The sequence below is a fragment of the Diabrotica virgifera genome, chromosome 6 (genome assembly GCF_917563875.1).
Source record: "Diabrotica virgifera virgifera chromosome 6, PGI_DIABVI_V3a".
In the NCBI taxonomy this organism is placed as follows: Eukaryota; Metazoa; Arthropoda; class Insecta; order Coleoptera; family Chrysomelidae; genus Diabrotica; species Diabrotica virgifera.
This window is the reverse complement of record NC_065448.1, coordinates 55,551,204-55,571,846: the sequence shown is the minus strand read 5'-3', so window position 1 is coordinate 55,571,846 and position 20,643 is coordinate 55,551,204. Positions and strand designations below refer to the sequence as shown.

At 37.2% G+C, this 20,643-nt stretch overlaps 1 protein-coding gene across 5 annotated transcripts in view; it reads right to left on the bottom strand.

Annotated features, from left to right (window-relative positions):
- Positions 1-20,643, bottom strand: part of LOC114343163 (protein pellino) — a 370,712-nt gene that overhangs the window by 65,981 nt on the left and 284,088 nt on the right. The window lies entirely within an intron of this gene.

Here is a 20,643-nt window from a genome sequence, read left to right as displayed (position 1 = left end):
CGTAGACATTTGTTAATAAAGACCTGCAATTTGTCTGTTAAGGGATTTTGTCACTTTCCAGGTTTCACATCCATAGAGTAGAACAGATATAACATTTTACTGGAATACTCGGATCTTTGTCCTTGTAGTATATTCCCCAGACCTCCAAACAGGGTTAATCATGCTGCATGCTTGTTGAGCTTTTCGTATCCTCATACGAATATCGTTTTCTGTACCTCCGCTTTCTGTTATGACACTTCCAAGGTACGTGAAGTTTTCCACATTTTCAATCTGCATGTTGTCGATATTAAATAGCGTGTTGTTCCTTGCGTTTATTCTCATGGATTTGGTTTTACTAATATTGATTTTTAAACCTATTTTATTCGCCTCAGTGGATAGTGTTTCCAACTGATCGGTCACATCCTGGAACCTTTGTCCTAACAGGCAGATATCGCAGAGATCACTTAGGCGTGTGGTTAACGTCCATTGTATCCCTTTTGTGTCAAAGTCTAGTTTGGAGAGAACATAGTCTAGAGCTATGTTAAACAGAAACGGAGAAAGCACACATCCCTGTCTGACTCCAGTAAGTACGTCAAATTCGTCACTGTTGATCCCATTGTGTGTCACGCTGCACATCGCCTCAGTGTACAGTGACTTTATAATCGAAATTATTTTATGAGGAATGTTTCTTAGCTCTAAAATTTTCCATATAGCAGCATGAGATAGGCTGTCAAAGGCACGTTCGAAATCAACAAAAACCATGTATAGAGGTGTGTTCCATTCAACCGATTGTTCCATTATTACCCTCACAGTATTAATGTGATCTATGCAGGAAGATTCTGGTCTCAAAACCTGCTTGATTTGCTCGAAATTCAACCTTGTTTGTTAATCTTTTATGTATGATGGTCGTAAAAAAATTTTATTTAGACGGTAAGCAAGGTTATTCCTCTCCAATTTTTGCACAGTGTGAGGTTGCCCTTTTTTGGAAGTTTAATAATGTTACTTTTTTTCCAGCCCGCTGGAATACGGTTTGTTTCCCACACCTCTCGGACTATGAGGAGCAAAAGTTCAGTGGTTAGATGCGGGTCAGTTTTAAGTAGTTCGGTAGCAATGTTATTAATTCCCGGGGACCTGTTATTTCTCAGAGAGTTGATAGCTGTTATTATCTCCGTTTTGGAAGGGGACTCGCAAGATATATGCAAGTCTATATTCTGCGGGTGTTCAACAATTTCATCTGCGTTATCCCTGGGCGTGCCTAGCATCTCCTGAAAGTGCTCTTTCCATCTCTCTACTTGATCATCCGTTGTAGTAAGTAATTCACCTGTCTTGGATCTTACAATGTTCGAACAATTGGGCCCATTTTTTGTTAATCGTCTAGTAATTTGGTACAGCTCTCTAGTCCTGTTGTGTTGTGCAGCTGTTTCTCCTTGTTTTGCCAGTTCTTCAGCCCACCTTCCTTTGTCTCTTCTTGCATTCCTTTTAACTGCTTTATTTAGTGTTTCATATTCTTGTTGTCGGTTCGTTCTTCCTTCTACAGTTCTTGCTTGCAAGATATCTTTTTTTCGTTGTTTTCTTTCCTCGATAAGGTTCCAAGTTTCATCTGATATCCATTCCTTTCTATCTTTCTCTTTTTTACCCAGTTTGTCTTCAGATATTTCTGTCAGAATATTTGCCAACACTTCCAAGCAAGCAAGCAATTTGATTTAACCCGACCTGTGGGATTTGTTCACCCTCTCGAAGGAGTACATTCGGGTGTAACAAGTCATTGGGGCGAGGTGTTTTGACCCGAGTTATACAGGGATCACCCCACCTCGCTCCAATGCCCCAGGCCATCCCTTTCCCCCCCATAGCACGCTGATGCGCGATGGAGGCACAACTATCGTAGCCAAATGCTCTTCACAATGGAACCCTGGGTAATAAGATTCCACTGTGGTATCCTAATCGAATGCAAAAAACTAGGCCCAGCGTGATGCGCTCTATGCCTTTATCTTCTTAATAACTTATCCGCGGTACTAAAAATTGCTTGCTTGGGCCCCGAGTCATCGTGCCGAGCCCCACTGAGCCCTGTTGGGCCCTGCTGGGCCCCGCCCGATGACTCGATGCTCTAATTTTTTTGTGTTTTTGGTTTTTTTTTAATTTTTTTGGGGGCTTTCGCCATTTTTTTATTTTATATGAATTTTTTTGGGGGCTTAAGGCCCTTCTAATTTTCTAATATTTGCTTACCTTGGAGGTGGTCGTGGTACTTGGACTTCGTGGGTAACGCTATCTTCGGCACTTGTTTCGAGCTACGAACACACTACTATCACTTATCACTTTTAGTTTATCCTATAATTTGTTGTTTCGGGCGTCTGTGCTTCCATCGGTGGAACTCGTCGTATCTTAGCGTCTCTCGCAGTATGTAATTTGGGTGATGTTCTAATTCTGCGAATTTGACCCTTGCCTTGTCTGTCATGGTTTCTGTGACTCTCACCTGTTGGAGTTCTCTGAACAGGAATCTTTCAGCTACATATCTTGGGACTCTGACGGCCTCCCTCAAGCTGTTGTTATGGACTGCTTGGATCTTCTTCTTGTGTGTATTACATACGTGTCCCCATGCGAGAGACGCATAAGTTAATACCGGTAGGATTATACTATTTATCAATCTTAACCTTGTTTTGAGTGTTAGTTTACTTTTTCTGCCTGTGAGTCCTCTTAGATTCGCTCTTGCTATGTTGGCCTTCTGGACTGTGGCTTCTACGTGTTTTTGGAAGGTTAATCCTTTATCCATAATGACTCCTAGGTATTTGGCTTCGTTTTTCCACTCGATGGGCCTGTTCTGCACCCTCAATTGTTCCTCTGGCTGCTGTCTCCCTTTCTTGTATAGAACCGCTTGTGTTTTCTCTGAATTTATGGCTATCTTCCATTTGATACACCATGCTTCAATTTCTTCTAGTGCAGTTTGTAGGTTGGTCACTGCTATATCTGCGTTTCTATGCTTGGCCGCTATTGCTGTATCGTCGGCGTAGAGGCTCATGAGGGTACCTGGTGTTCTAGGTACATCTGCGGTGTATATCGTGTACAGCAGGGGTGACAAGACCGCTCCCTGTGGTACTCCAGCCTCCGGGATTCCGAGTTCGGACAGGACTTGTCCTATCCGAATCCTGAACCTCCGGCCGCCCAAGTACGACGAGATTAGCCTCGTCATCGCTCCGCTGTACCCGTAATCCCGCATTTTGAATAGGAGCCCCTTGTGCCAGACTCTGTCGAATGCCTTGCTTACATCCAGGAACGCTGCTCCAGTGTACTGCTTATCATTGAAACCGGCTGCTATGTACTCGGTTAGCCTGAGGACTTGTAGTTCGCTGGAGTGCTCTGCTCTAAATCCGAATTGAGCCTCTGGGATGATATTTAGTCGGGTTGTTTCCGCTTGCAGTCTGCTGAGGATGACTCTTTCCACTATCTTGCTGATCGCTGGAAGTAAGCTGATTGGCCTGTAGTTCTGTGGGAATGTGTGATTCTTGCCAGGTTTTGGAATCATGATGACACGGGCCTCTTTCCATCTGTTTGGGAATGTCTTGAATCTTAATATTGCGTTTATAATATTTGTGAAATACACTATAGCTTTTCTGGGCAAATATTTTAGGGCTCTGTTGGTTATTTCGTCGAGGCCAGGCGCTTTTCTCGGTGAACTATTTTTGATATGTTCATTGATTTCTTCCGGTGATGTTGGGGGGATGAAGTCCTCTGGGTCTTCTGGTCCTTCTTCTTGTTCTTCGACTTCTTCCAGGAAGTCGTCGTCTTCATCTTGGTGGAAGTTCAGTCTGCATTCATCTTCGAGTGTAGTCCTCATTGCCTCTGCTTTGTCTTCTATGGTGTATACCATGCCGTATCTTCCATGTAGTGGGGGGATGGGTTTCCTGTCGCTTCTCAACATTTTCTGGAGCTTCCAGACATTTCTCATGTTTGAGTCTTGTTCTTCCATCTCTTGTACAAAGTTGTCCCATTTTTCGCTACGGTGGAGTTTTAGGGCCGTTTGGACCTCCCTATTTAAAGTATTTGCCCAGGATTTATCTACTCTGTTTCTTGTTCTTTTTGCTGTTTTCTTTGCTCTATTTTTTTCCCTTATCAACTCTTGTGTTTCTTGTGGTATGTCTTTGAACCTTCCCATGAATATCTCGACATCTTCCTCTGTTGTGCTGTTTCTAATTGCCTCTTGGATGATATTTTCGAACTCTAGGACTTTTCCTTCTATTTCTTCTGGATTGTTTATTACTGGCACTATGTTTATTCCTTCACTTACTAACCTTTTGTAGTTAGTCCACTTTATTTTCTTTTTTGTTCTTTTTGGCGGGTTTGTCTCTTCCCATGTTCCGATTTCTAATAGGATGGGGTGGTGGTCAGTTGATCCTTCGTCCAGCGTGATTAATTCTGATTGCAGTCCTAGGTTTTTGGCTACAACTAAGTCGATGTGTGTCGGAAGTGCGTTTCCTGGGTAGTGGGTAGGTTCTTCTGGGCCCATTGCTATTGTGTCTTCGTTATTTTCTATGTATCTGTTTAGTAGTCGTCCATTCCTGTTCGTAGCTCTGTCGTTCCAGTTGGGGGATCTTGCATTCAGGTCTCCTATTATGATGGATGGTTCGGCGATGTTTAGGAACGCATCTAGGTCATCGTCCATTAAAGGGTCTTGTGGTCTTACGTAGGCTGATGTGATCCTTATTGCGCCTTGCCTCATGTTAACTTCTATTGTTGTGGCTTCCATGTTGACCAGTGGTGGAGTAGTGTAACTGGTGTGTCTAATACCCTTCTTTACTAGGATGGCCGTTCCTCCTGATCTTCTAGTGAGGTCGTTCCTATATACGTCGTATCCAGGAAACTTTAGGTTGAAGTTGTTGGTCAGTTTTGTTTCCTGAATTGCTACGATGTCCATCTCGTATCTGTTGGCGAGTTCATCTAGTATGTTCTGATTTGTGGTTATGCCGCCCGGGTTCCAGGAGCCTATCCTCAAGTATCCCCTCTCTGCCATTAGTTCTGTGCCTGCCTGGTGCTGAGTATCACCTCTTGGACTACCTTAGTCACGATGTTTGTGACCATCCTGACTAGGTACTCTTCGTCTGGGAGGGTTGGTCGGTTGGACGGTGTGTTGTTCTGCGCTGGTTGGTCTCCCTGCGTGGCTTGCGCGTAGGATACCCCGGTTGCCTGCTGTCTTCGGTTTGGTGGTGGTCGCTGTTGTGACCTCTGTGGTGGAGGCCTCCCCCAGGTTGGGCACCTAGGACATCCTCTGTAGTTGGCTGGGTGGCTCCCATTGCAGTTGGCACACGTTGCCTTGACTTCTCTGGCTCTCTGGCACTGCTTTGAGTGGTGTTCTTCGCCGCACTTCACACATCTCGGGTCCTTGTGACACGAGTTCTGGGCGTGATGGTACCCTTGGCAGTTGAAGCACTGCGTCGGTCCTGCTGCCTTGTGTAGGTCCTCTACCACAACTTTCATGTGGCACAGGTTCGTTACCCGCTTTGCTTTTTCCACGTCTTCCTGATCCAGTGTCATGACAAACATGGGTAGTGGCCTCCTTTTCCCTACTCTCGTAGACATGTTACGTGCTGTGTGGCAGGTTATTCCATATTGGTTTGCCATGTCTTCTTGGATTGCCTTCTCGGTGGTATTCGTGGGCAATCCTCGTAACACTAATTTTGGTTTCCTGTCTTCGTCGAGTGGAAAGGCTATCCATTGTAGCCTCTTTTTCTCTTTGGCGGCGTATGCTTCTGCATATTCCTCCACTATCCTTGTCATCTTTCTGTAGTCATCCGGGCTTTTAGCCTGGATGAGCGTCTCTCTGCCACTTCTGGAGATTTTGTTTGTGGTGATGATGCCTTTGCCCTGGGCTATGGTAAGAATAGCCCCTGTCTCGCTGACACTCTGTAACTTAATTACAGGCGGTTTTCTGTATGGTGTTACCTGGTTTTCAGGTAACACGGCTTCTTCGGCGTCTTCTTCGTTTTGGTTTGTTTCCATTGACACTGTATCAGTTTGACTGGAAGCGGCAAGCGCGTCCCTATCTGTGCTCGTGGATGGAACTGGTTCTTCGGGGAGGGGTAGCTGTACCTGGGGAGCTAGTTTCATGGCTTTTTCTTGGTTGGACGTCCATGTGGCGTCTTCCTCGTCGGTTAGTGTCACCAGGGGTGGAAACTCTTCCTTTCTCTTTTTCCTCTGTTGGGTGGACGCCTCCTTCGTCGAGGTGGTAGCCTTCTGGCTGGGTGGTCGAGTCTGCTCGGTGGTCATCTTTTTGGTGGCAGGCTGCTCTACTGGTGGTTTTTTGTCCGTCTTTTCGGGGTTTTTCTTCTCCGGTTTCTTTGCGAGTTGTTTCTGGAGAGCTATCAACTCGTCGAATCTGGCATCCATCTTTTCGCTCATTCGTCGAATCTCCGTATTCAGCTCTTTGATCTCTGCCTTCTGTTGTGCGATCACCTCTTCATATTTTTTGTTGTTTGCATCAACGTTTGCTGCAAATTCTTTCATCAGGGTTCTGAGTCGGTTGATTTCTTCGTTGGCCCTTGTCAGCTCGTCTTCGCTGGCGGCATCCTCTTCAACCCGCTGACGTTTGGTAGTGCCCCCGCCTTCGGCGCCTGGGACGTCTTCGTCCATGTCCTCGACTTCCTGGGTGGCCTCGATGTTCTGGGAATCCTCGACTTCCTGGGTGGCTTCGGTGACGTTCTCGGTGGTCTCGACGTTCTGCGTGGAGTCCTTGCCTTTTGACTTCTTTTTCTTTTTTCTTGTTCTACGATTTTGGATCGTAAAACCGTCTTTTCCATCTTCCTGGTCGCTCGAGTGGTCATCGCTGCTCTCTTCAGGGTGCTGTAACAGGAGGGACTCTTTAGAGTCTGCATATCTTGGCGGGGAAAGCGCCTTGGATCTGGGGGGTGACCGAGATCTGACTCGTGTCATCTTTGGTTGGGAGCGGTAACCTAACTTTTAGAAGAAGCCTTTTTTTCAGCCGATTGGCCCGACACCACATCGACTTCAGGGTTGGCTCCCTGCACAACAGCGCGGTAGTTCTCGTACCTAGACAGAACTAGGTACGGGATCCTCTTGATTTTCTCAACTCTCTGACCTTAGGGGCCGGGGCTGCAAGATGTATTCTAAATAACTACACCTTGCAGTGTCGAGGCACAGTGTTTTAAACTGTACCCATTCCTAACGGAGGCACAGAGAGTATCCCGTAGCGGGCTCACGTCGAGCCCGCTATTGCTTATTCTGCTTTCCAACCCTTGTTTGCAATGTCTCAGAAAATTCAATGAAATCAAACTTCCTGAGTTTCACCACATCCAAGAGGTTGGCTTTTGCCTCTGCTTCCACGTCTTCGCGTCTAGCGAGAGCGAGCGCTCTAGTGTTGCTGTGCTTACATTCACAGCCGTACTAAGAAGTACGTTACACCAAAGCACTTCCCTCTCCTCGACTTGTTGCGCTGCTGCTGCTGCTCGTCCGCACTCTGCACGTCTTGTCTCTTCGGCGGCTACCGAGAGTACTTACTACTGCGACTCTCTAACTTGAAACTACTCTGCCAACACTTCCCAGCTATTTACTTCACGTTCTCTTGTTTTTACTTGAAGCTCCTCCCTAAACATGTGTTTTCCTGGGAGCGTTTTTAATTTGTTTAGATTATATATGGGTCTTTTGGTGTTTCCTGTGGTTTTGTTTTTTGCCATCTTGATTTTAATGGTACCAATTAACAGATGGTGGTCACTTGCGATGTCTGCTCCTCTTTTATTTCGTACATCAAGAAGAGATGATCTCCATCTTTTTGATATGGCGATGTGGTCTATTTGATTTTCTCTTGTATGACCAGGTGCAGTCCATGTTACCTTGTGAATATTTTTATGTGGGAAGATGGTTCCACCAATAACTAAACGATGATTGGAGCAAAAATTTGTAAAGCGCTCTCCATTTTCATTCATCACTCCCAGGCCATGTTTGCCCATTACGGTTTCTAAATTAATATTGTCTTCTCCAACTTTAGCGTTCATATCGCCCATCACTATTAGGATATCGCCTTTGTTTACTTGTTGGGTCGTTTGTTCTAGTTGTTCGTAGAAAATGTCTTTATCTTTGTGGAGAGATATGTTCGTAGGAGCATAGCACTGAATAACTGTTATCTTACGGTATCTGGTATAAACTCTGGCAGTCATAATTCTGTCATTAATGGGTTTCCAATAGTAAATAATATCTAAATATTAGTTTATTGCATTAGTGCGGAAAAGTAAAACGCGTGCGGAAAAGTAAAGCTTTCTAAACTAAAACGCGTGCGCGAAAGTATTTATGCACGCTCGTAGAAAAAATCTATTTTTGTCTCCCCTGAAAAAAGTTGTTTTTTGAGTGTTTTTTTTTTATAAAGAGACACTTTACTTCCGGGTGAGAGAATATGTTTCTTCCTTTTGGAATCCTCAGAACGGTCTGTGGTGAACCTTAGGGTACATGGGATGAAGGTTTTATTTAACTTATCCTTGCATATTATTTATTCACATAAAGGGCCTAGCCGGGTAAGATGGTGAAAAGTGCCCCCAACTCGATTTAAATTCCATATAGGCCACTTTTTAGCACATATAGAGGAACTCACTTTCTGAAATTTTTAGCCCCCTAGGTGGTCACGTGGCCCCCCTAGAGCCTAATTAGGCTTTTTAAGTTTTTATTTTTTATCTCAGCCGCATCAAGAGCTAGCCAAAAACTTTATTAAAAAAAGTTGTAAGCTTTGAAAAGATCTATATGAAAAAAAATTTTTTATAATTTTTGGCGGGAAATTCGAATTTTTAGAACAATTTTAAACTTTTAAATAACTGAAAAAAAAAACTAAGACACTCGTTTTTACGAAAATCAATTATAATGTGTATTTTTGCACAATCTTTCACCCTGAATTTTTTCAGATTTTTAAAATTGGTGAAACGTACCTTTAAAAATAAAAAACCGCATTTTTTTCGTTTTTTTTTTTTCGTTTTTTGATACAATGTTATACATATTTTTCAAAAAAGGTAACACCGTCACTAGAATAGGTAAAAAACTGAAAAATAATTGGGGTATGCTTAATAAAAATTTTTTGTAACGCCATCCATTTTCTAGATACAGGGCGTAGAAGAAAACAAAATTTTACACATTTTTTACGATTTTGCCGAAACACCATTGTATTAAAACTTGGCGGGTTTTAAGAAGTAGTTATTGTGCATGTTTTGACATACAATTAAGGATTTGATATTCATCATTGGCGCGCATAGGGGTAATGGTCTGAACTTTTTAAAGAATAAAGATAGTACGCCACTGACATATTTCAAATTATCAATCGTTTTTGAATTCCTCGTTAAATTTGTGACAAAAAATCTATCTTCTAATTTTTTCATACGATGCGCCGTTTTGCTGCAAAAAATAAAATATCTTAACGCTTCCAAAGTATTCGAATTAATTTTTATAATGGATGTACGAGTTTATAGACCGGGCAATATCGTCGCCCCCGCTAGCGAAATTATTCCGATTCGATTTTTTTTGCACAAACTTACTCAAAAAGATGTCCTTATAACATATCCACAGGGTGCCGGGCGGTTCCGTGGTCGAAAAATTGTTTAAACAATTTTTTTAAACAAATTCACAAAAATAATTTTTTAAAATAATTTGGGTCATTCTGAGCAAAAAAGTTCTCTTGTCCTTTTCAATGCGAAAATGGCCATTTTCATGGCTGAATAACTCGATTAAAAATTATTATTATAAAATTCAAAAATTAAACAAATCAAGTTTCAAACCCCTTCTTCAAGGTCCTGAAGAGATTTTTGTCGATATTTTATTACAAAGCTGTCATTTTTAATTATTAACAATTAGCGCTATAGTCCAACTGTATCGTCGCCCCGTTAGAGAAACTATTTCGATTAGATTTTTTTGCACAAACTTACTCAAAAAGAGGTCCTTATAACACATCCACATGGTGCCGGGCGGTGTCGTGGTCGAAAAATTGTTTTTTGTAATTTTTTTAAAACAAGTTCACAAAAATAATTTTTTCATTGCGAACGATTTTTTTTTAGATAATTTGTATTATTCTGAGCAAAAAAGCTATCTTGTCATTTTTCTCTAAAATTGATTGCTGTTGAGTTATATGGCCATTTTCGCATTTTTTAATTTTAAATCGCGTATAGCTCGACAACAATCAATTTTAGAGAAAAATCACAAGAAAATCGAATCGGAATAATTTCACTAACGTGGGCGACGATACATCCAGAACTATATCGCTAACTGTTAATAATTAAAAATAACAGTTTTGTAATAAAATAATGACAAAAATCTCTTCGGGACCTTAAAGAAGGGGTTTGAAACTCGGTTTGGTTAATTTTTGAATTTTATAATAATAATTTTTAATCGAGTTATTAAGCCATGAAAATGGCCATTTTCGCATTTTTCAAATTTTTAATCGCATATAACTCGACAACAATCAATTTTAGAGAAAAATGACAAAAGCCATTTTTTGCTCAGAATGACCAAAATTATCTGAGAAAATATTGTTCGGAATGAAAAAATTATTTTTGAGAATTTGTTTAAAAAAAATTGTTTAAACAATTGTTTGACCACGGCACCGCGCGGCACCCTGTGGATATGTTATAAGGACCTTTTTTTGAGTACGTTTGTGCAAAAAAATCGAATCGGAATAGTTTCGCTAGCGGGGGCGACGATACTGTCCGGTCTATTATGTAGATGTAGAAACTACTAGAAGTTCGAATACTTTGTAAGAGTTAAGATCTTTTATTTTTTGAATAAAAATGGCGAGTCGTATGAAAAAATTAGAAGATAGATTTTTTGTCACAAATTGAACGAGGAATTCAAAAACGATTGTTAGTTTAAAATATGTCAGTGGCGTACTATCTTTATTCTTTAAAAAGTTCAGACCATTACCCCTATGCGCGCCAATGATGAATATCAAATCCTTAATTGTATGTCAAAACATGCACAATAACTACCTCTTAAAAACCGCCAAGTTTTAATACAATGGTGCTAGTAGTTTCGGCAAAATCGTAAAAAATGTGTAAAATTTTGTTTTCTTCAACGCCCTGTATCTTGAAAATGGATGGCGTTACAAAAAATTTTTATAAAGCAAACCCCAATTATTTTTCAGTTTTTTACCTATTCTAGTGACGGCGTTACCTTTTTTGAAAAACATGTATAAAATTGTATCAAAAAACGAAAAAAAAAACCGAAAAAATGCGGTTTTTTATTTTTAAAGGTACGTTTCACCAATTTTAAAAATCTGAAAAAATTCAGGATGAAAGATTGTGCAAAAATACACATTATAATTGATTTTCGTAAAAACGAGTGTCTTAGTTTTTTTTTTCAGTGTTATTTAAAAGTTTAAAATTGTTCTAAAAATTGGAATCTCCCGCCAAAAATTATAAAAAAAAATTTTTCATATAGATCTTTTTAAAACTTGCAACTTTTTTAAATAAAGTTTTTTTTGGCTAGCTCTTGATGCGGCTGAGATAAAAAATAAAAACCTAAAAAGCCTAATTAGGCTCTAGGGGGTCACGTGACCACCTAGGGGGCTAAAAATTCCAGAAAGTGAGTTCTTCTCTATGTGCTAAAAAGTGGCCTATATGGAATTTAATTCGAGTTGGGGGCACTTTTCACCACCTTACCCGGCTAGACCCTTTGAACGTCACAATTGCAATATGCGTTGTTTACACGTCAGTGTCATAACATGTATGTTAGGAAGTCGATAGTAAAGAGGTGATAAGTTGATAAACGGAGTACATATATAAATTATAAAAACACTGATAATTGTACATAATTATGCACAATCTTGGATCCACGTGTCTTAACTAGAAATTTTCATTTGTATGTATTTTTCTATATTACATTATTTTTATTTGGGTCTGTGTGTCCTAATTTGAATCAAATTATGATCAACTGTTGTCAAAACTGACACTCATTTCCTGTTGATATAAAAGGTGTATAAATGATATAAACATGTATACTTAGTGATGTAAAATTTCCGGAAAGATTCGAACGCCGGAAAGTTTCCGGAAACTTTCCGGGAATATTGAAAACTTTCGGTAACTTATGGAAATATTGCATTTTTATTAAAATTATTATAATAAATTATACAAATCAGTAGTTAGGTTTACTTATTGTTGTTGTATTCCGACTATGTACAGAAAAAATTGATTGTTAAAAATTAAATCTCCAAAAATACTTTTAAAATTTATTTAACTTAATTAAAAAAAATACTTGAATATTTGTTATTAGTCATTCTGACTATTAATTATAATTAAAACTAAAAAAGTTATTTAAAAAAAATTTTAAAATAAAAAAGAACATTACAACAAACAAAAGTTATTTAAAAAAAATATTAAAATAAAAAAGATAACATTACAATAAACAAACCAAAATTGATTACGTAGGAACTTACTTCCGGTAATCTGTATTAATATATAATATATAGTATTAAAGCAGGAACTGCTTTCTTAACGAGTAATAACAGAAGAAACTACAAAATTCTAAGGAATGGTCAAGAATTAGCCGGACTCTGTATTATGAAGAGAATATAATGAAGAGTCTCTCTCCGTCTCGCTTAATCTTTCATTTTCTGATATGAATATAGAGTCTTGCCCTGGTTCCAACAGATGAGAAAGAATCTCATCACATACCATTTTTCCATGTTTATGGTTTTTTAAGAGTTTTTCATTATGAGCTATGATACGTTAACTTCCCTGCTCTATCTATAGTCAGTCTATTTCTCCTTTTATTAGGTATGAAAGAGTATGTGCTATAACTACGCTCTGTTTAGGCGTAGGAAGCTGGTAACCCCAGTATTGTAATTGCCTAATCTTTTAAGTTTTGGTGCACATTCCTTGTCACCAGCTTATACAATCTACTGATCGTGCTGAAAGCCAAATAAAATCCATTGACCAAAGGTCTGCTTTTTCACAGAACTTTGTTAGTTCTGTAAAAATATTTTCTTTTTTGTCAATAAACTTGGGATGATTGGTTAATATCTTGTCTATACACTGCATAGCTAATATATTATGCTCTTCACCAGTGAGGCTTTGTCCTGTTAAAGAAGAATCAGGTAAGTTTGCAGCATAGTGCAAAGGTTTCACAGCCATTTTTTTCTATTTTCTAATTTAGATAAGCATTTCTTTTCTGCAGACTTACTGATTGGAAGTAATGGAATATACTCGGTAAAAATATTTTCTGTAGCCTTAAATGCCTCGCAACCTGGGATATTTTAAACATATTGCCTTCCAATAAAGTACCTAATTCATTTCACAATTGGTGTTAGCACAACTGCTACCATTTGCAACTTTATCCAAAATATTTCATCATCCAGGCAGTTCTGTTTAACATTCCGTGAATATTTAAAATGTTCTCCCACTATGACCATAAGCATCGGTAAATCACTTTTAGACGCAATACTTAATGCTATTTATACAATTAAGGATTGAACTCCATCTAGTTTTTACAGGAAGTTTCAATGATATAACTTTATTGTAGTTTTGAATTTTTTCTCTTTATTTATTATTTCACTTTTGAAATATTCCCATATTTCTATACTACCAAATCACTCCCAAATCATGATTTACAATGTTTATACATTGTAAATCCCAAATCATGATTTGCAAAGTTTATACATTGTAAATCATGATTTGGGAGTACTCCTTGTAACATTCAACGTGTCTTGGTTTGTTTATTTCTAGTGCATCTTTATTGTGATTTTAGTATAGCTTTAGGTATTTTAGTATAACATCAATGAAGGTAATGTTCAAAACAATGTTCCTTTTGTAATTGGCAGTGGTATAGGTTCGCCGGTCGTGTGAATTAAATAGTGCTACTTCCATGTAAATTCAAATTACGTCACCGACTCTTATTTTCAAAAGGCTCTTGGAAATATTCTCAAAAATTCTTGGAAATATTCTCAAAAGTTCTCGGAAATATTATGGAAAGTTCTCGGAAACATTCTTGAAAGTTGTCGGAAATATTCTCGAGAATTTTCCATTGAAAGTTTCCGGGAATATTCGCGGTCGGGAGAATATTTCCATTTTTTATAGGCGAATATTCTGGGAAACTTTCCAATGTTCGCGAATATTCGCTTGGAAATATTCTCGACTCACATCACTATGTATACTATAAACATGTGTGTGTACTATAGTTTTTAGATAAAAAAATATTATGGCCCGTCAAAATGTTTCCCTTTATTTTTGGCTCAATACTACAAAAGTTTGCTCATCCTCATCGATGGATTGATTACACCATTAGAAAATAATAAAATCTAACATATATTTAATTTATCGGATATTTCGATAGTTCGTTAAATATAAGCATTCATTCGCAACGAATTTGTATTTAAACAATAATTATAAAAATGAGAAATTTAGCAGCAAATATTAATTTTATGTTGTTTCAATAGTCCAGTCATCAGAGATTTGACCTCTAAAAAGCAGGCAAAAAATCTAGATTTTGTTGTGGATGTCACTTTTGGGACTCCAAAAGAGATGCAACAAACTTTGATACTTTTACCTTCGGGCTTCTCCCTAAAACACTCCATAGTGGAAAACGGAAAACATTGATTTTCCAAGAATCTGTGTGCCGTAGAAAAAAAAGAATGTGTGTGTACTTTGTACGCACGTAAGAAGTTATACTTCTATTATATGATTTCAACGAAATCAATATACTTAAACAGTTTATTTATATTTTATTTAAATATTAAACTAATTTTAATACTTACTACTTTCCAAAAAATTTTATTAAAACAATACCAAAAATTAAAAAAATAAAAGAATAAAACACATGCAAACACATTGAAAAATGAAACATAGAAATGATGTCTGAACAATAATTGTTGACAAAAATTTCAACTAAATACGTATTTTCTAAAAAAAAAATATAATAAATATACTTACAATCATAAAATACAGGGTGTCCCAAAAGTAGTGGAACGGTCGGATATTTCGCGAACTAAACATCGGATCGAAAAACTGAAAAATACGTGTTCAATCATTTTCAAAAATCTATCCAATGACACCAAACACCAACCCCCACTACACCCCCTGGAGGTGGGGTGGAGGGTAACTTTAAAATCTCAAATGGAAACCCCTAGTTTTTCTTGCAGATTTGGATTCGTTACGTAAAAGTAAGCAACTTTTATTCAAGATATTTTTTCAAACTGTGGATAGATGGCGCTATAATTGAGAAAAACGATTTATCCTGATACCATAGGTAAATTATAGAGACGGTCTAATATCTCGAGAAATACACTTCCAAATGAGAAACCAAAAAAAAGATTTTTAATACTTTTCGGAAACCTATCGAATAACACTAAACATGACCCTCCAACCCACCCCCTGGAGGTGGGGTGGGGGGTAACTTTAAAATCTTAAATAGCAACCCCCACTTTTTATTACAGATTTGGATTTGTCATGAAAAATTAAGCAACATTTATTCGAAACATTTTTTAGAATTGTTGATAGATGGCGCTTTAATTGGAAAAATACGATTTATTAGCGCCATCTATCAACAATTTTAAAAAATGTTTCGAATAAATGTTGCTTAATTTTTCGTGATAAATTCGAATCTGCAATAAAAAGTGGGGGTTGCTATTTAAGATTTTAAATTTACCCCCCACCTCGTCTCCAGGGGGTGGGTTGGAGGGTCATTTCTGGTGTTTATCGATAGGTTTTCGAAAAATATTAAAAAACTGTTTTTTGGTTTCTCATTTGGAAGTGTATTTCTCGAGATATTAGACCGTTTCTATAATTTACCTATGGTATCAGGATAAATGGTTTTTCCCAATTATAGCGCCATCTATCCACAGTTCGAAAAAATGTCTTGAATAAAAGTTGCTTACTTTTACGTAACGAATCCAAATCTGTAAGAAAAACTAGGGGTTTCTATTTGAGATTTTAAAGTTACCCCCCACCCCACCTCCAGGGGGTGTAGTGGGGGTTGGTGTTTGGTGTCATTGGATAGATTTTTGAAAATGATTGAAAACGTATTTTTCAGTTTTTCGATCCGATGTTTAGTTCGCGAAATATTCGACCGTTCCACTACTTTTGGGACACCCTATATATATATATATATAAAAAAATAAAAATTTGCATTGGAGATCGAACCTGCGCATATCAGGTTGTTAGATTTTAAAATCAACGTACGCAGAATTTAGCTACCGAGACATATGAATGATGCGGGAATATACACCAAATGAACGTTTTAAACTTTTTTGGTAGTTGTTTATTCTCTTAGTTTAATCAAATTATGTAGTTTGATTCTTGTGGAATTAAAATATTAAAATACAACAAAATATATATTAAAAAACCAATATTAGATGAAGATTGGTAGAAATTTTGTTGGTAATCAAATTATGTAAATTAAAGCATTACCTACTAGCTACTTAGGTACCTACATTTTACATTTTCCAAATATGTGTGTAATTTTTTATTACAATACTGAAACATTTACAATTACGCACCTGTTGCTTTTAAAAACTATTTAAAAAGTCACTACAATTATTATAAACTTGCTTTTTGTCTCTGTCCTCCTAGCTGCGCCTAGGACCAAGACTTGATGAATTCGCGCACATATACATTTACTCCCAACGCAACTCGCCTAAAGAAGTATAACTTCAAAAAAGTTTCAAACAAGAAATGTAGCTGAGATAATTTTGAACAAAAATTCACTTGCTTTTTTTAGAACCTCTTGTGTAGAGTGAGCCGTTCCCTTAGTAACAACGTAACAAGGCTTGAAGCTACCAGCGATTTTGAATGTCAGTTACACGTGCGATATCAATTTTTGAAATAAAATTTGTATTAACTCGTGGTGGTAAAAATTCGATGTTTTTTGATTGGAATGTCCTACTGACAAAAATCAAAATGCGTTTTAGGCCCAAACCAGACGAGCCACTCTGCAGCGCTACTCTGTGGATCCACAAAGCAGCTTCCGATGATTTACCGTGGGTTCTTATGTAAAGTGGACGTCGCACCCCAAACGAGCGACTGTGGCTCGCCACAGTCGCCGAGCCTCACTGCTAATGGCGTCCACTAGTGGCAAACGCCATTCAGACGGACCACTTTTGTAGCTGCCGCAGATGTTTACGAGAATTTATAGGATGAGCACCTAAAATGAATTTCGATTCGGAACGGTTTTTAATTGAAGTGCAAAACAGACCGGACATATGTGATACAAGAACTTGAGGGCATATTTATAGGGCATTAAAAGGAAAAGCGTAAGATGTCAATATTTGAATTATTTGTTTCGGATTTTAAAGAAGGTAGCCCTATCGAAAAGAATAAATCCCATAAGCAATATTTTCTCTATTTATAGTTACATTTTATTATATATACATTGGATGCATTTGAACTGAACAAAACAAATACATACTTACAATCTTGCTTGTTTATTTATGTTAAATAGTGGGGTCCCATCCTAGATCAAAAAAGGTTTTATTGTTTGTTGTTGAAAACAAAACGATAAGATATCAGTTAAAAGGGGTTACAAGCTAACATGTTATTCACTTTCACTCAGTTGTCAGGTTGTATCAAACTATTTTACGCCTGTAGGATACCAGATGTACTGGTTGATTTTTTATGTGCTTCTTTCTGTGATATAGTTGTTTTTGTCTGGTTCTTCCAGATTCCATTTATTGGTATTTTTAAAAGCGTTGAAATTTTATAAAATATTTAAAACTATGGACATTACAAACACTGATTTTGACGAATACACTTAAAAAAAATATTAGTCGGCAAGTTTTTAATTCCTATGACATGAAATTTCGATTTTGAGGATACATACGACCTCACGTCACGAGAAATGCTTCCACGAAGACGGCATTAGGTGGAATTTTTAACTGAAGTTGAACTGTTTTGAAATACGTACTTGTGCAATCGAAAACAAGTTTTAAACGTTTTATTTGAAATATAATGCCAGATTTACCGATTTCCTAATTTTTCACAAAAAAGTAAATAACTTTAGATTCCGACCATACTTCGGGATGTTCTAAACGGGAAATTGAAGCTGAATGATTTTACTATTGATTGAATATAGTCGCTTCACGCAGGCGAGTCTTGGAATTTCAATGGAAACCTTAGAAAACAATACGCTCTGCTAGACTTATGGACGTATAAATAAAGATCTTTGATAATTTATACGTCCATGGCTAGACTACTGCCAGCGGGCTACTGCCAGTATTATACTTAAAATAAAACGTTTAAAACTTCTTTTTCTATTCTCATACTATAATAGATAATATATCAATTATGATGTCACTACCTGTATCATAATGAACTTCATTATGATACAGATTTTCATTAAGATACAGATTTTTAACCAATAGAATAGCGATATGGCATTCGCGATAAAGGTGGTATAGTACCCTCGGAGATCCGTGGAAAAAATTTACACCCAAAATAACAAAATTCAGTTTGGCAACACTGTGCGAATGTTGATAGTAACATATCCTTTTTAAGATAAGCACAACCGTAATTTAGTCCAAACAAATTAATATATTTTTTTGCCAACAAAAATGAGATTTTTCAACCAAATAATGTTTCAAATATGATGTGCAAAATAATTTTTAATTAGGTTCTGCTAATGGGCTTGCTCTTTTTGTCATTAAAGTAAAAAAAAACTAAATTTTACTCATTAAATCAATGTTGTCCGGTTATCGTCTTAATTTTTTTAACTGTACTAATATCCGTTGAGTAATTCTGAATGATTAATATAGGTCGTTAAAACATTTTATCTGTAGCGGCTTCTGGAATATCTTAAAAATATCGAATTTCATTGATAAAATGCGCATATTCCACCGATCTTCGCTTCGAAAATACACGAGCAGTGACCAATAGCGAGTCAAATACATACGCTTTGACAGTTCTCAATATGTAAACAAACCGTCAAACTGACAAACTACTGAATTTATTTGTGTTACAAAATTAATAAATTTGAATATATTTTTTGTTGTGAATGATCATAGAAAAAATAGTGTATACAACTTGCATTTAATTATCATTATGAAGCTCGTACTCTATACGAAACTCGCCGCATACATACGGCTCGTTTCGTAACTTTCATACTCGCTTCATGATGACCATCATTAAATGCTCGTTGCATAATATACTATTTCGATTGCACAAGTACGTGATTAAAAATATCACAACTTCAGCTACAAATTCCACGAAACTCCGTCTTCGTGGATGCAATTTTCCGTGACCTGAGACCGCATGTAACGTGAAAGTTTAAATTCAGCGTTTTTTGGGCATATTTGAAATGCCTCATATTTATTGCCAAAACTCAGACACGAAAATTCAGGTTATAGGTTTTGAAGATTATGTTCTAACCATCCCAATTCCACAGCGACCGGTCAATAGAAGTGATAGATTTCATCGCTTTCATGAGAATCGTAAAAAATGACAAAAATCACACAAGTCATTTATTTAACAGATTTATAGGAACTGACTTCGTTTGTAGCAAAATGCACAATTGTATAAGAAAGCTGCGCTCCTCACCTCTAAAACGCATTTTATTTGTTGATAGGACACTCTGATCAAAAGATATCTTATTACCGTCTAGTCGATACAAAATTTTATAAAAAAATTGACTTTCGCACGCAATTGACATTCAAAATCGCCGGTCGCTTCAAACGTTGTTTCTGAGAGAACAGAAACTACACAAAAATTGTCAATAAAAATGATTGTTCAAAATTATCTCAGCTACAAATCTTGTTTGAAACATTCTTTTCTACAGCTTACAGATTCTGCGTAAATCCATTTTTTTCGTTTTTCCGCCCCTACGAGGGAGAGTTTTGGGGAGAATCTCCCGGGAGTGGGAGTGGAGAACTTTCTTGCACCTTTCTTGGGGTCCAAAATAGACATTTTCAGCAAAATTCTACTTGATTCTTATGATTTTTAGAGGTTGAGCGGCATCGACTGGACTATTAAATATTTGAATAATTAAAAACAATAAAGTTGTTGCAAATTTTCGAATTTCACTAAATTACTTTTACTCATTTAATTGATTTGAATTAGGAAATTCGTTGGTTAAAGTAAGCGAAACCGCCACGATTTAAGAGATTTCTCTTGTAAAATTATAATGTGAAGGAGTGTACATCCCGTTCTTTAACCAATAAACGCTTTATATCCACTATAATCAAATAGAATCAAAATATATCGTATTTTCAATATGATTTCTTATAGAAAGTATAGTATCTTTTAAACCTCTTCTTCTTATTATTCTTTTTGTATAGACATGACTCTGTCTATTTTTTCAATGTGCCTCTTAAGTTGTCGTTCCATCGTTTTCGTGGTCTTCACACTGATCGTCTTCCTATTTAGTCTAGTAAAATAAAATTTCACTACATGTAAAACAAAATGTAAATTCGTACAGGTTGAAACAAATTTTATATCAAAGTTTAGGTGGGTACAAAAGATATTTTCAAGAAAGTATCCAAATCACACAAGGGGATCATTCTTTAAATAATTAAAAAGGGGTCATTTTTGCAAAAAAATTACTTTTTTAACTGCTGAGGTCATTCAATTACTAATGAAGATTTATAGGATTATTTTATGCAAAGTTGAAGGGTTAATCTTTCACATATAACCTACTAAATTAAATTTGACCCCCTATTTATTTATGATGATGATGATGGTGATGTTTGGCATGGAAACTAGTCCATTTGCCACA